Below are 12,110 nucleotides of genomic sequence, written 5' to 3'. Positions count from 1 at the left end.
ACATATGTGGCAGCAGTTTAATAGCATAAAGTGTTGGCAAGAGTTATCTACTAGTGGTACACATTTCAAATGCAGCAAACAAGAACATGTCCTAAATATTTCTCTATTATCAATTGGACCATTGGTGAATATAATCCCTTCATAGGCCAGTTTGCCAACTCTGTCTCCTTAAATATTTGGGTATTGATTAGAATTCTTGTTTTTTTTCTTCTATTCAGTTCACTTCAAGAAACATGTATTTAAGAAATATTAATTGGATATCTACCATATACCAAGCATCGGAGATGCAGTATTTTACAATTTACTGTGGTATTGGCCTTAAGATCATTTCAGTTCTGTGAGAACCATGATGAATGAAATAATCAAGGGTTCCATGGAAACACAAAGCATGGTACTGGCTCATATTAGAGGTATAGAAAACGCTTCATGCAGAGCATGAGGTATGAATGGAATATTTAAGGATGACTTCACAAAGCCAAAAATGAAGAAGAAAGTAGAGAAGACAGGCCTGCCAGACACTGGGAAGAGGATGTGCAAAGAGGCATGAAACAGGCTTAGTTTAGAAGTTCTGTTCAAAGCAAAGTTGCATTTTTACATTCTTGTTCTTATGGTCTCCATTGCCTCTGGCAAGCAACTCAGTGGGATTTATGCCCTGGGTAAACAGGGAGCATTCCAGGTGTAGTAAGAAGCCAGTGTGCTTGGAATGCAGAAAGCGAGGAGACTGATCCAGGAAGATGAGGCCTTGAAGGTATATTAGGGCTCTTTGGAACTTTCCGTCCTTAAGGAGATCACTCTGCAGTGAGGAAATCTCTTCCCAGATCCACAGTCTGAAACTGCACCCTCCCTTCTGACTTCTGCCTCCCATCCTGATCACAGTTCTCAGAATTCAATTTTGAAGTTTTCCTGTCAAAGAAACTATTTCTCTCATATCCAGAAACTGACAAGCTTCTCCCAGCTGCCTGGTCTCAGTTCCTCTCATTAGGAGAAAGAATGATACTGTCTTTTTTATTGGTAACTAATGCCATCGCCACAAGGACTCATGTCCTACCCTCCTGCTTCCACTCCCTACAATTCCACTCCCTCCCATGGTCCCATTTCAGGGACTTGCAGCACCGGCCAACATAGCCCTCTAAGCCACTGGCTTCAGCATCAACCTTGACTCCCCACCTTCTTCACCTGCACATCCCATGGTTTCTACCTTGTGACTCTCTCCAAGGAGGGTCCTCTTTTTGCCACACTTGCTCCCTTCCTGGTCTATAATGGTCTGTTTGACTCTGGTCTCTTTCCTTCCACTTCATCCTCTACAGTGTTTGTGACACAGTGGTCTTGAAGAAACAGAAATCCAATCATGTCCTTTTACTGTTTATACATTTCAGGGCTCTTCAACATCACCTAACATTTAACTTAAAAAAATTTTTTCTTTAGTACACACAGTCCTCAACAATCAGCCACTTGCCACGCTCACTCTTACCTGTCCAGCTCAGTGTCGTATTCTTCACCTACTCACCAGTGCGCCCTCCACGATACATATGCTCTGTGTTCTACTCCATAAAGGAAGGACTGCAACTCCCCAGACACACCCAGTTTTATAATAATGCTATATCTCGGTCATGTCGTTTCTTTTGCCAATGAAACACTCACTCACAAGACTAGATAAGACATCATTTCCTCACCAAAGTCTTTCCTGAATCTTTCATCCTCCAGGTAGAACAAACCATTCTTCCCTTTTTCCTTGATGTATCCTAAACAGACATCTACTATAGTATTTGTATTTTCATGATTTTGTCAGTGGTTTCAGTGTCTATCTTCATCACTTCCGTGACTACCACCACTATTCTGTGAGTTGTCTGAGGATAGACACTGAGTCTTACTAATTTTTGTCCTCAGAAACTATCATGGTGACTGTAAGTGCTAAAGAATGAAACAATGAGTAGATGTGCTACATTTTAGGTGTGTTATCTATTGCTACACAAATATTGCCACAAACTTAGTGGTTAAAAACAATACAAGTTTATTATCTCATAGTTTCTGCTGACCAGGAATCCAAGAACAGCTTAACTAGGTCCTGTGCTTTAGGGTCTTACAAGATTCAATCAAGGTGTTGGCTGGAGCTGTGGTCTTATCTGAGGCTCAGCTGGGGAAGAATCCCAGTCTAGTCTTCTAGTTTCACGTCAGGAACAATTCAGTTCTTTGAGGGATGTTAGACTGAGGACATCAGTTTTTTGCTGGCTGTTGGGCAGAGATTGCTCTCAGTTCCTTGTCACATAGCCTTCTCCATAGGTCAGCTCACAACATAGCAGCTTGCTTCACCAAAATGAGCAAGGGAGAGTCTGCTGGCAAGATGAAAGTTGCAATCTTGTGTAACATATCATAAAACTGACAATCCATTACCTTTGCCATATTTTATTGATTAACAGCAATTCACAGATTTTGCCTATGCTCAAGGGGAGGGTATTACTACACAAGATATAATTGAGACCATCTTAAAACCTGTCTGCCACACTAGGTAACTAGGGCATTCTGAAAGTTAGCATGAACTTCGTATTGTCTTTAGGGACTAATGAAGCAAATATTAGAGCTCAGAAACCTCCCTCCAGCTAATAAGGGTGATTGCTTAATCTCTGGACCTAGCCTTTATCAGCCTCTCCCAAGCTCAATTCTGTGAGACATAAGAATAATAGCTAATATTTACTGAGCACTTACATGTGCCAGACATTTTACTTAGTATTCTCTGTGAATCATCTCATTTACTCTTCACAATAAATCTTGGCACTCAGAACTATTATGATCTCTGCTTTATAGATAGGAACACTGAACTATAGAGAATTTAGTCATTTGTCCAGGGTCACATAGGTAGTAAATGGCACAGCCAGGATTCAGAGCAGGAAGTCTGACTCCAGAGCATTTATTCTTAGCTACTAATCCATTAGAATCTTTTATTTTGAATAAAAGTCCTTGCTAGCTAAGCAGGGGATAAATATGTTTATATTCATTTAATTTACCTAAGTTTTCTCACTCAAGTTCCTTTCCTGCATGCTTCTCCAGGGGTTATATAATGTGTGGTTGTCTCAGTTAAGATCCTGATGGAAAAATAAGAAAGTCATACACATACTAGGTAAGTGAAGGAGATTTTAATAAAGGGTTTGCTTACAAAGATTTCGTCATAGTTTAGTTAAATCAAGTTGGCAAGGTACAGTCCTGCAAAGCTAGCAACAGCCCTGTAAGGGCCAGAATCCAGATGGAGCTTTATGGAGAGGGCCATGTGATAGGGACTATGACCTTGGGCATTGGACACAGCAATCTGGTAGTGAGCCAGCAGGGAGGGAGCTAAGGGAATGAAGACTGCAACCTCACTCTCTTTCCCTCTTCTGATCCTCTACTGGTACCTACTGTTGTCTGAACCCAACAGAAAGCCAGGGAGGAAGAAAGACTGCTACATAGCTTTAGGAAACAGAAAAGTAACTAGGATGAAATCATGGCACGAGTGAGCTCACCACCCAAGGGGCTCTGTGATAAAAAAGGAAAGCTTGGAAAAGCATGAACTTTGGGGAAGATCTGCCTTGAAAGGTATGCAGAGGAAGAGGAAAATGTAAGAAGCGTTCAAGAAACATGATCAATGTAGATAGAAATGAAGAGAGGGTCATGGAATTAAAAGGGGGAGAAATGAGAGGGGGTGGCCATCATATAGAGTAATACCAAGATGTTGAGGTAACACAGGATATGGATGGGAAAGAGCCCACTGAATTTGTGTAATATAGGTAAAGTTGAGGAACTCTTTTAAAAGAAAGGCAAAGAGCTGCAGGAAAAATGAAGGTCCAAGTGTTGATGAAATCAATGACAAGTAAAGAGAGTTTGTTATCGGTTACAGGAGGGAATGATAGGGGAGGCTTGAGTATATTTATAAAATGTGAGAAAAGAAGTGTTGAGAGGGAAAGAATAAAGACAAAAGAAAGAAAATAGGTAATCGATGGCATAAAGACCCAGGGGAAGAAAATAATCTAATAGAAAATAAAACCCATAGCCGCAAAGACAACACAATGGGAATTGAACACCTCCTTGGTACCAGCCACTACACAGGTTTAAGTGTTTTAAAATGTTATCTTATTTTATTTTATTTTAGAGACAGAGTTTCACTCTGTCACCCAGGCTGGAGTGCAGTGGTGCAATCTTGGCTCACTGCAACCTCCACCTCCCAGGTTCAAGCAATTCTCCTGCCTCAGCCTCCCAAGTAGCTGGGATTACAGGTGCACACCACCACACCAGGCTAGTTTTTGTATTTTTAGTAGAGACGGGGTCTCACCATGTTGGCCAGGCTGGTCTCAAAGTGATCCACCTGCCTCGGCATCCCAAAGTGCTGGGATTACAGGCATGAGCCACCATGCCCAGCCTAATTAAAGTGTTATTCAATCACTACAATTTTAAGTCATTGTAATTCCCATTTTATACATGGGGAAATTGAGGCTCTGAAACATAAGTAAATCTGCTCAAGGTCAGACACTAATAAGGGAAAGAGTCACAATTTGAACTTAACCAGGACCACCTACCCCTGAGTCTCAGGTTACTTCCTTTGGAGAAACTTCACTTCCCAGACCATGTGGGCTGAAGAAAGAATAGGTGAATCAAAAACACTGTGAGTTGATGGGAGAGGAAATTAGTAAAGCTTATATAAATTTGCCTCTCTGTACTGTCAGTACAGTGGGAAGGAATGTTTTTTCATGTGAGAGAGAAGAACCTTGAGAGGGTTACTTAACCCTTTTACGGTAAGCATCCATAAAATGGGGAGAATTATACCCATCTTGAAAGGTCGTTATCTGGAATGATGTCAGTAGAGTACTTAGCAAAGGATCTAGGACACAGAAAATGTTCAGTGAGTGATAGCTTTTGACTCCATCCCATGCCCACACACCAAGTTGTCTTAATTTGGGCGTCCACAAAAATAGAGATGAGATGTTGAGTGTAGGTGGTTTATTCAGAAAGCATTCCCAGAAAACACAACTTAGAGAGTGGAGAGATGAAACAGGGGGAGAAAAGTCTCAGATAGAGAAACAGAAGCACTGCCAATGAAGGTGGAGAGCTGCCAGCATGCTGAGAATTATCTATGAACTGCAGGTGAACTCAGAAGTAGGGAGGAAGGACACAGGGCAGGATACCATCAGCATCTGGCACATAAGCCTACTTGAAAACCAGACATACAAAAAATAAACAAAAACCCATCCTGGTTGCCACAATTTACTCTGTAAATCAAAGGACAAAGATGGCTAACACTGGGCAAGCTGGAAATGGTACTCACGGACACAATTCATTGTGGAAACATGGCCTATAGCCTCTGAGAACCAGGGTAGACTGCTCTTCTAGAACACAACCATCTGGCTGCAAAGTCCATGTCTAGCATCACAAAGGCCTATGGACAACTTTGCGGTTATGGTAAGTGAACCCACTCTGCAACCACATATTTCTGTCCAAATAAAACTTACCCACTTCAAGCCTCAGGTGACTGTATGACAGAGAAAAAGCCTAAAAATTTCTTTCATCTGCACAAATGCAGCAAAAGCCCATTCATAGCCTTACATCCCAGATACTCTGGGAACTTGTTCTTGTTTCTGATAATTTCAGCTTCCAACAATGAGCGTGGACATCCAGTTGACCAAGGTCCCAGTGACTTCTCCTCACTGAAGACATGTAAGGTGTTTCCCGAGAAAAGTCCAATTGTCCCATGTCCTGTCCCCACATCAGATACGAAAATATTCCCAGCAGTTTATCTTCTGGTTCTGGGCAGGTCTGCCTCAGGCCAGTGCAGGGCAAGGGAGTTAGCAGAAGGAAGAGCAATGACAGAGGAGATTTGAGAAGTATCAGGGGTCAGGCCACGAAGGCCCTCATGGGCCATTATGAGATTATTTGTTTTTACTTTGAATCAAGAGGGAAGTCATTGCAAGGCTTTGAGTAGAGAGATAGCAAGATCTGATTTACGTTAAAAAGAGTTTCTCTGGCTGCTGTATTGAGAATACACTGAAGGAGGCAAGAGCAGAGAACAAGAGATTAGTTAGGAGCAATACTGAATTTGCAGTAATTGGTTCAATGAGAGTCAAGAGAGGCTTGGACCCAAGTGAGAGCAGCGGAGGAAGTGAGAAATGTTAGAAATCTGGATACATTTTAAGAGCAGAGATGACAAAATTTACTGATGGAGTAAATGTGAGATATGAGAGGAGAAGAAGAATAGGATTATTGCAAAGTGTTTTGAGTACCATAATGAGGGAGGGTATCCTGGAGACAGGGTAGATTGGGGAAGAGTCAGGTTTTGCAAGCAGAACATGAGTTTCGTTTTTATGTGTTAAATTTCAAATGCATATGAAATATTTGGCGGAAATATCCAGCAGGTATTTAAGTATGGACTTAAGGAGACGGTTCAGGGCTGAAGATATCTCTGTCTATATCTATATCCATACCCAAATTTATGCAGTCATGCACCACATAATGATGTATCAGTCAACAAGGGACCGCATATAGGACAATGGCCCCCTAAGATTATACTGAAGCTGAAAAATTCCTATCACCTAGTGATATTGTAGCCATCCCAGTGTCACAGTACAATGCATTACTCATCTATTTATGGTGATTCCGGCATAAACAAACCTACTGCACTACCAGTTGGATACAAACATAGCACATACAATTATGTACAGTACATAATAATTGATAATGATAATAAATGACTATGCTACTGGTTTATGTATTTATTATACAATACTTATTTTAGAGTGTACTCCTTCTACTTATAAAAAAAATTTACTGGCCGGGTACGGTGGCTCATGCCTGTAATCCCAGCACTTTGGGAAGACGAGGCAGTTGGATCACCTGAGGTCAGGAGTTCGAGACCAGCCTGACCAACAAGGTGAAACCCTGTCTCTACTAAAAATACAAAAAAATAAGCAGGCATGGTGGCAGGTGCCTGTAGTCCCAGCTACTTGGGAGGCTGAGACAGGAGAATTGCTTGAACCTGGGACGCAGAAGTTGCAGTGAGCCAAGATCACGCCACTGCACTCCAGCCTGGGTGATGGAGCGAGACTCTGTCTCAAAAAAAAAAAAAAAAAAAATTACTATAAAGTCTCAGATCGGTCTTTCAGGAGGTATTCTAGACAAAGGCATTGTTTTCCTAGGAGACAACGGCTCCGTGTGTGATTGTCCCTGAAGAACTTTCAGCAAGACAAGGTGGGGAGGTGAAAGACAGTGATAGGGATGATACTGAACTTGCATAAACCTAGGCTAATGTGTTTGTTTGTGTCCTAGTTTTTAACAGAAAAGTTTAAAAGAAGAAAAGAAAAATAAAAAGTAAAAAAGAAAAATTAAAAACAGGAAAAAGTTTTTAAAATACGGATATAAAGAAAATTTTTGTACAGCCGTACAATATGTTTTTGTTTTAAGCTAAGTTATTACAAAAGAGTCAAAAGGTTTAAAAAAAATTTGTTTATAAAGGAAAAAAACCTACCGTAAGCTAAGGTTACTACTTATAGTAAGGTTAATATTTTCAATAAATTTAGCATAGCCTAAGTGTACAGTGTTTATAAAGTCTTCAGTCCCGTGCAGTAATTTCGAGGCCTTCACATTCACTCACCACTCACTCACTGACACACAGAGCAACTTCTGGTCCTGTAAGTTCCTTTCATGATGAAGTGTTCTTCTGCATAGGTGTACCATTTTTTAGTCTTTTATACTGTATTTTTATTGTACCTTTTCTATGTTTAGATACACAAATGCTTACCATTGCATTACAGTTGCGTACAGTATTGAGTATAGTAATGTCTGTACAGGTTTGTAGCCTAGCAGCAATCAGCTACACCGTATAGCCTAGGCGTGTAGTAGGCTATACCATCTAGGTTTGTGTAAGCATACTCTATTGATGTTTGCATGACAAAATTGCCTAATGACACATTTCTCAGAAAGTATCTCCACCATTAAGCAATGATTGACTCTGTATCTATCTATTCAACAACTTGTAGGTAACATTTAAAACCACGAGACAGAATGAGATCCCCAAGTGAACAAGTATAGAGAGAAAAGAGAAGACAATCAAAGAATAAGCCCTACAACATCAAGAGGCCAAGGAAATGAGAAGGAATGAGCAAAGGAGGCTGAGCAGGAGCAGCCAATGAAATAGGAGGGAAAATAGGAGACTGTGGTGTGGGGAAGCCACATGCTGAGAGGGTCTCAAGGAGGGAGTGATTGGCTAATGGCATCAAGTGCTGCTGTGCCCAGTGAGAAGTGGAGTTAGCCATGTAGGAATCAGCATGGCCTTGACAAGAGATGCACTGGAGGGATGCTGGTGTCATGCCTGATGGGAGTGGGCTTGAGAGAGAGGAGATGGAGATGCTCTGGGGCATCAAGTAGAGACAACTCATTGAGTTTTGCCATGAAAGGAAAGAGAGAAATGAAGGAGGAGCTGTAGGGGATGTAAGGTCAAGAGGACTTTGATTTTGTTTAAATAGAAAGAATAACTGAAGAGTAGGAAGGAGCCAGTCATTGAGAAGCCTGGGGAAGAGCCTTCCAATGAGGAGCAGCTAGTGCAAAGTCACTGTGGCTGTGAACAAGGGAAAAGTCTGCACGTGATATGGCTAGAGACTTAGGAAGAGGGCAACTGCAAGAGTCTTTGTGGCCAGGGTAAAGAATTGGGATATTATTCTAGGTGCTGACGAAAGCTATGGAAGGATTTTAGGCAACGTAGTGACATGATCTTGATTCATGTTTTAAAAATATTTCTCTGACTATATATTGCATGATTTCAGTGACAGGAAATGTTCAGAAAATAAAAGCATACAGAGATTGAAAGTAGATTAGTGGTTTCCTTGGCCTGGTGTGGGTAGAGGGAATGGGGATTAACTGTACATGGGCAGGAAGAATCTTTCTGGGGTAATAGAAATGTTTTCAAATTAGAATGCAGTGATGGTTGCACTAAATTGACATTGAATTTTACACTTAAAAACGGGGAATTATACCTTAATAAGGTTTTTTTAAAGATTACTATGGCTGATATAATGGAGACTTATTTAAGGAAGCAAGAGTAGTAGCAAGGTGACAAGCGAATTGCAACTCCAGTTGTCTAGATAGAAACCATCAGTGTTGAACGTGGGCCCTAGGAGCAGAAGGGGCCAAGTTCTTCTAGGCTGGGAGTTGGCAAACATTTTCTATAAAGGGCCAGATAGTAACAAATATTCTAGCTTTGTGGGCCACATGGTCTCTGTCACAACTACACAGTTCTGCTATTGTAGCCCAAATACAGCCACAGACAATACATAAATGAATGAGTGTGGCAATGTTCCAATAACGTTTTATTTGTGGACACTGAAATTTGAATTTCATACAATTTTTACATGTCATGAAATATCATTCTTCTTTAATTTTTTTCAATCATTTAAAAAATATATAACCATTCTGAGGTTGCAGGCTGTATAAAAACAAGTACCCCACTGTAGGCACCTGCTGAAATCAACTACAGCCCCCAGCCCTTTCTTCAGAAGACTCCTGCGGGCCTGCATGCCAGGTGATGCTTGGCCCACAAACCTTTGCAACAGGAAGAGAGAACTCATCACCTAGGGACTCCTGTTCTGCTCCTTCAATACACGTAATTACTGTCAGAAAGGTTTTCCCATCCCATGCTGAATCAGTGCATTGTCATTCTGCTCACGGATGCTATTCAGCTCATTGCACAGGCATTTTTCTGCCTTGGAGTTGATCTTCTTTCACCACCCTGAGTTTTTGGTAGGATTATTATTCCATTTTTTTCCCAAGGGGATTTAAAGCAATGTTATCAAGACTTTCCCCACCCCCACCCACTGTATCTTTCACTAAGAACTCATATAAACCCCATGGCTCTGACCTAGCTGTTAATCTTTCTAGCTGTTTAAGTCCTTTGAAGTCAATTTATCCTGCTCAGAAGATAGGTAAGTAGTATATGGTAGGTATTTTAAAACTCTTTTTTGTTCCTCCTCCTCTTCAAAGCATGAAGCCAGCTAAAGAATTCATCTGCTATAATCCTGAGCTCTGGGCTCCTGGATACTGAAAGATATGAGAGCAGTTTCTATCATCCAATATCTACATTGCATTTAGCTAAGACTCCATCCCTTGATCGCTTGATCACAGTCTATTTCTTGTCGTTGTTCATTTTAAGCTATTGATTAGAATCTTAAGGCAGTCACCAGCTGGGAGGATGGTTTGTCCTCACATCTATGATAAAAGAAACATAATCTTTAATCCAAAGCATTGGAATGAGGATAAAAGAGTGCGCTAAAAAAGGCTGGCAGTGAGGCAACAGCTAAAAAGTTATATTTCCTTACTCAGTGTTCAACCAGCAATGGATTTTGGCAGCAAACAGACTGGACTTCCAATCCTGGTTCTCCCAGATGCATTCCCCTGGGCCTTATGTTTGTCTGAGGCTTGGTTTCCTGAAGGTATAAAATAAGAATTACAACAACCCTTTAGTAGGGTTGCTTGAAGGACCAATGGGTTACTATGTGTAAAACTCCTAGCACATCAGATGGTCAACAAATATTAGAATCTTCAATTCTTTTCTGTCATTAGGTGTTTTTTAAAAGCTAGCCCCTCACCTTTTGCTGTTCTCTCACAGCCCATGAAACCAGACTACCTAAGTTTGAAGTCCAGGACTGCCCCTGCCAGCTTAATGACCTTGGGCAAACTGTCGAGAATCCCCAGGCTTCTGGTTTCTCTTCAAGGCGGGGGAGCTGATATCTACATGGAAGGTTACTGGCTGAATGGACCATCGTAATGCCTCAGAACACGTGTCACTCACTGTGGCTAGCCCACACCCGTTGACACTCCAGTGTGTATTTCCACCTCTCCACAGCACACCATAATTATGCTATATATATGATCTGACACCTTTGGCTGCAGAGTTCAGTGAGAAAGGCAGGTTTGCTCATCAAACTGAACTAACCTTGGTTGATTTGGGACCCTTGTTGATTGGAGGTAACACACTGTTTAATTAAGACTCTGGAGCATTTGCCTTCACCATCCACACTCCCGGCTCCAGGGCTGCTATGATAAAACACACAGACATATTGCAAATTAATTTCACAAGACTCTTGGGTGAATTCTTGGCCCATCAGTCATAGCAACACTTCTCAGCCCTTCTCCCGGGAGTGTGACTGGATTTCTAACCCTCCCACCTCCCAAAATGCTTTGAAATGGCCATTCTGTTTGTGTTCAATATCAGGCTTTTTACTGGCACTCCAAGATGGTATTTTGAAAGCAGGTGAGTAAAACAGAACACTGTGGAAAAGGGACTTTAGTATCTGAGAGACCATGGTTCAAATTCCAGTTCTCCTGCTTAGAAATCATGTAATTGGGAGCCGGGGGCTGCACGTCGGAACCCTGGGCCTTTATATTCTGTAACTCAAAGCTCAATGCCTGTTCCATGGGATGCTTGAGAAGCTGAAACAACAGACTGTGCTCAAAATGGGAGGATCAATACATTGTACTCTAGGGGACGAAACCCATGTTTCCTCTACTCTCTTAGGTTCAGTTTCTGAGTTCCTGCAAATTAAACTAACAAAAGATAGATTACAGGAGAAAAATGTTTTTTTCATATGCTTATGGGAGTCCTCACAAAAATGAAATAAAAACCCTAAAGGGAGCCGGGCACAGTGGCTCACGCCTGCAAACCAAGCACTTTGGGAGACTGAGGCCGGTAGATCATGAGGTCAGGAGTTCAAGACCAGCCTGGCCAAGATGGTGAAACCCCGCCTCTACTAAAAATACAAAAATTAGCCTGGCATGGTGGTGGGCACCTGTAATCCCAGCTACTTGGAAGGCTGAGGCAGAGAGTTGCTTGAACCCAGGAGGCGGAGGTGGCAGTGTTGCCGAGATTGTGCCACTGCACTCCAGCCTGGGCGACAGAGCGCAAGACTTCGTCTCAAAACAAACAAACAAAAATACACTAAAAGAGTCATCAGACTTGGGGACTTATATATCACTTTAACAAAAAGGTGAGAAATTTGTGGAGAAGTGACAAGACAAAGGAAAAGAGTTTTGAGCTTCTAGAGGTGGTATAATGTGGGAAGGAAATACATGGGGAAACCAATGGACGCTAAGGCTTATTCTTG

This window comes from Nomascus leucogenys, chromosome 16 (genome assembly GCF_006542625.1).
Source record: "Nomascus leucogenys isolate Asia chromosome 16, Asia_NLE_v1, whole genome shotgun sequence".
Taxonomy (NCBI): Eukaryota; Metazoa; Chordata; class Mammalia; order Primates; family Hylobatidae; genus Nomascus; species Nomascus leucogenys.
This window is presented reverse-complemented; position numbering follows the sequence as displayed.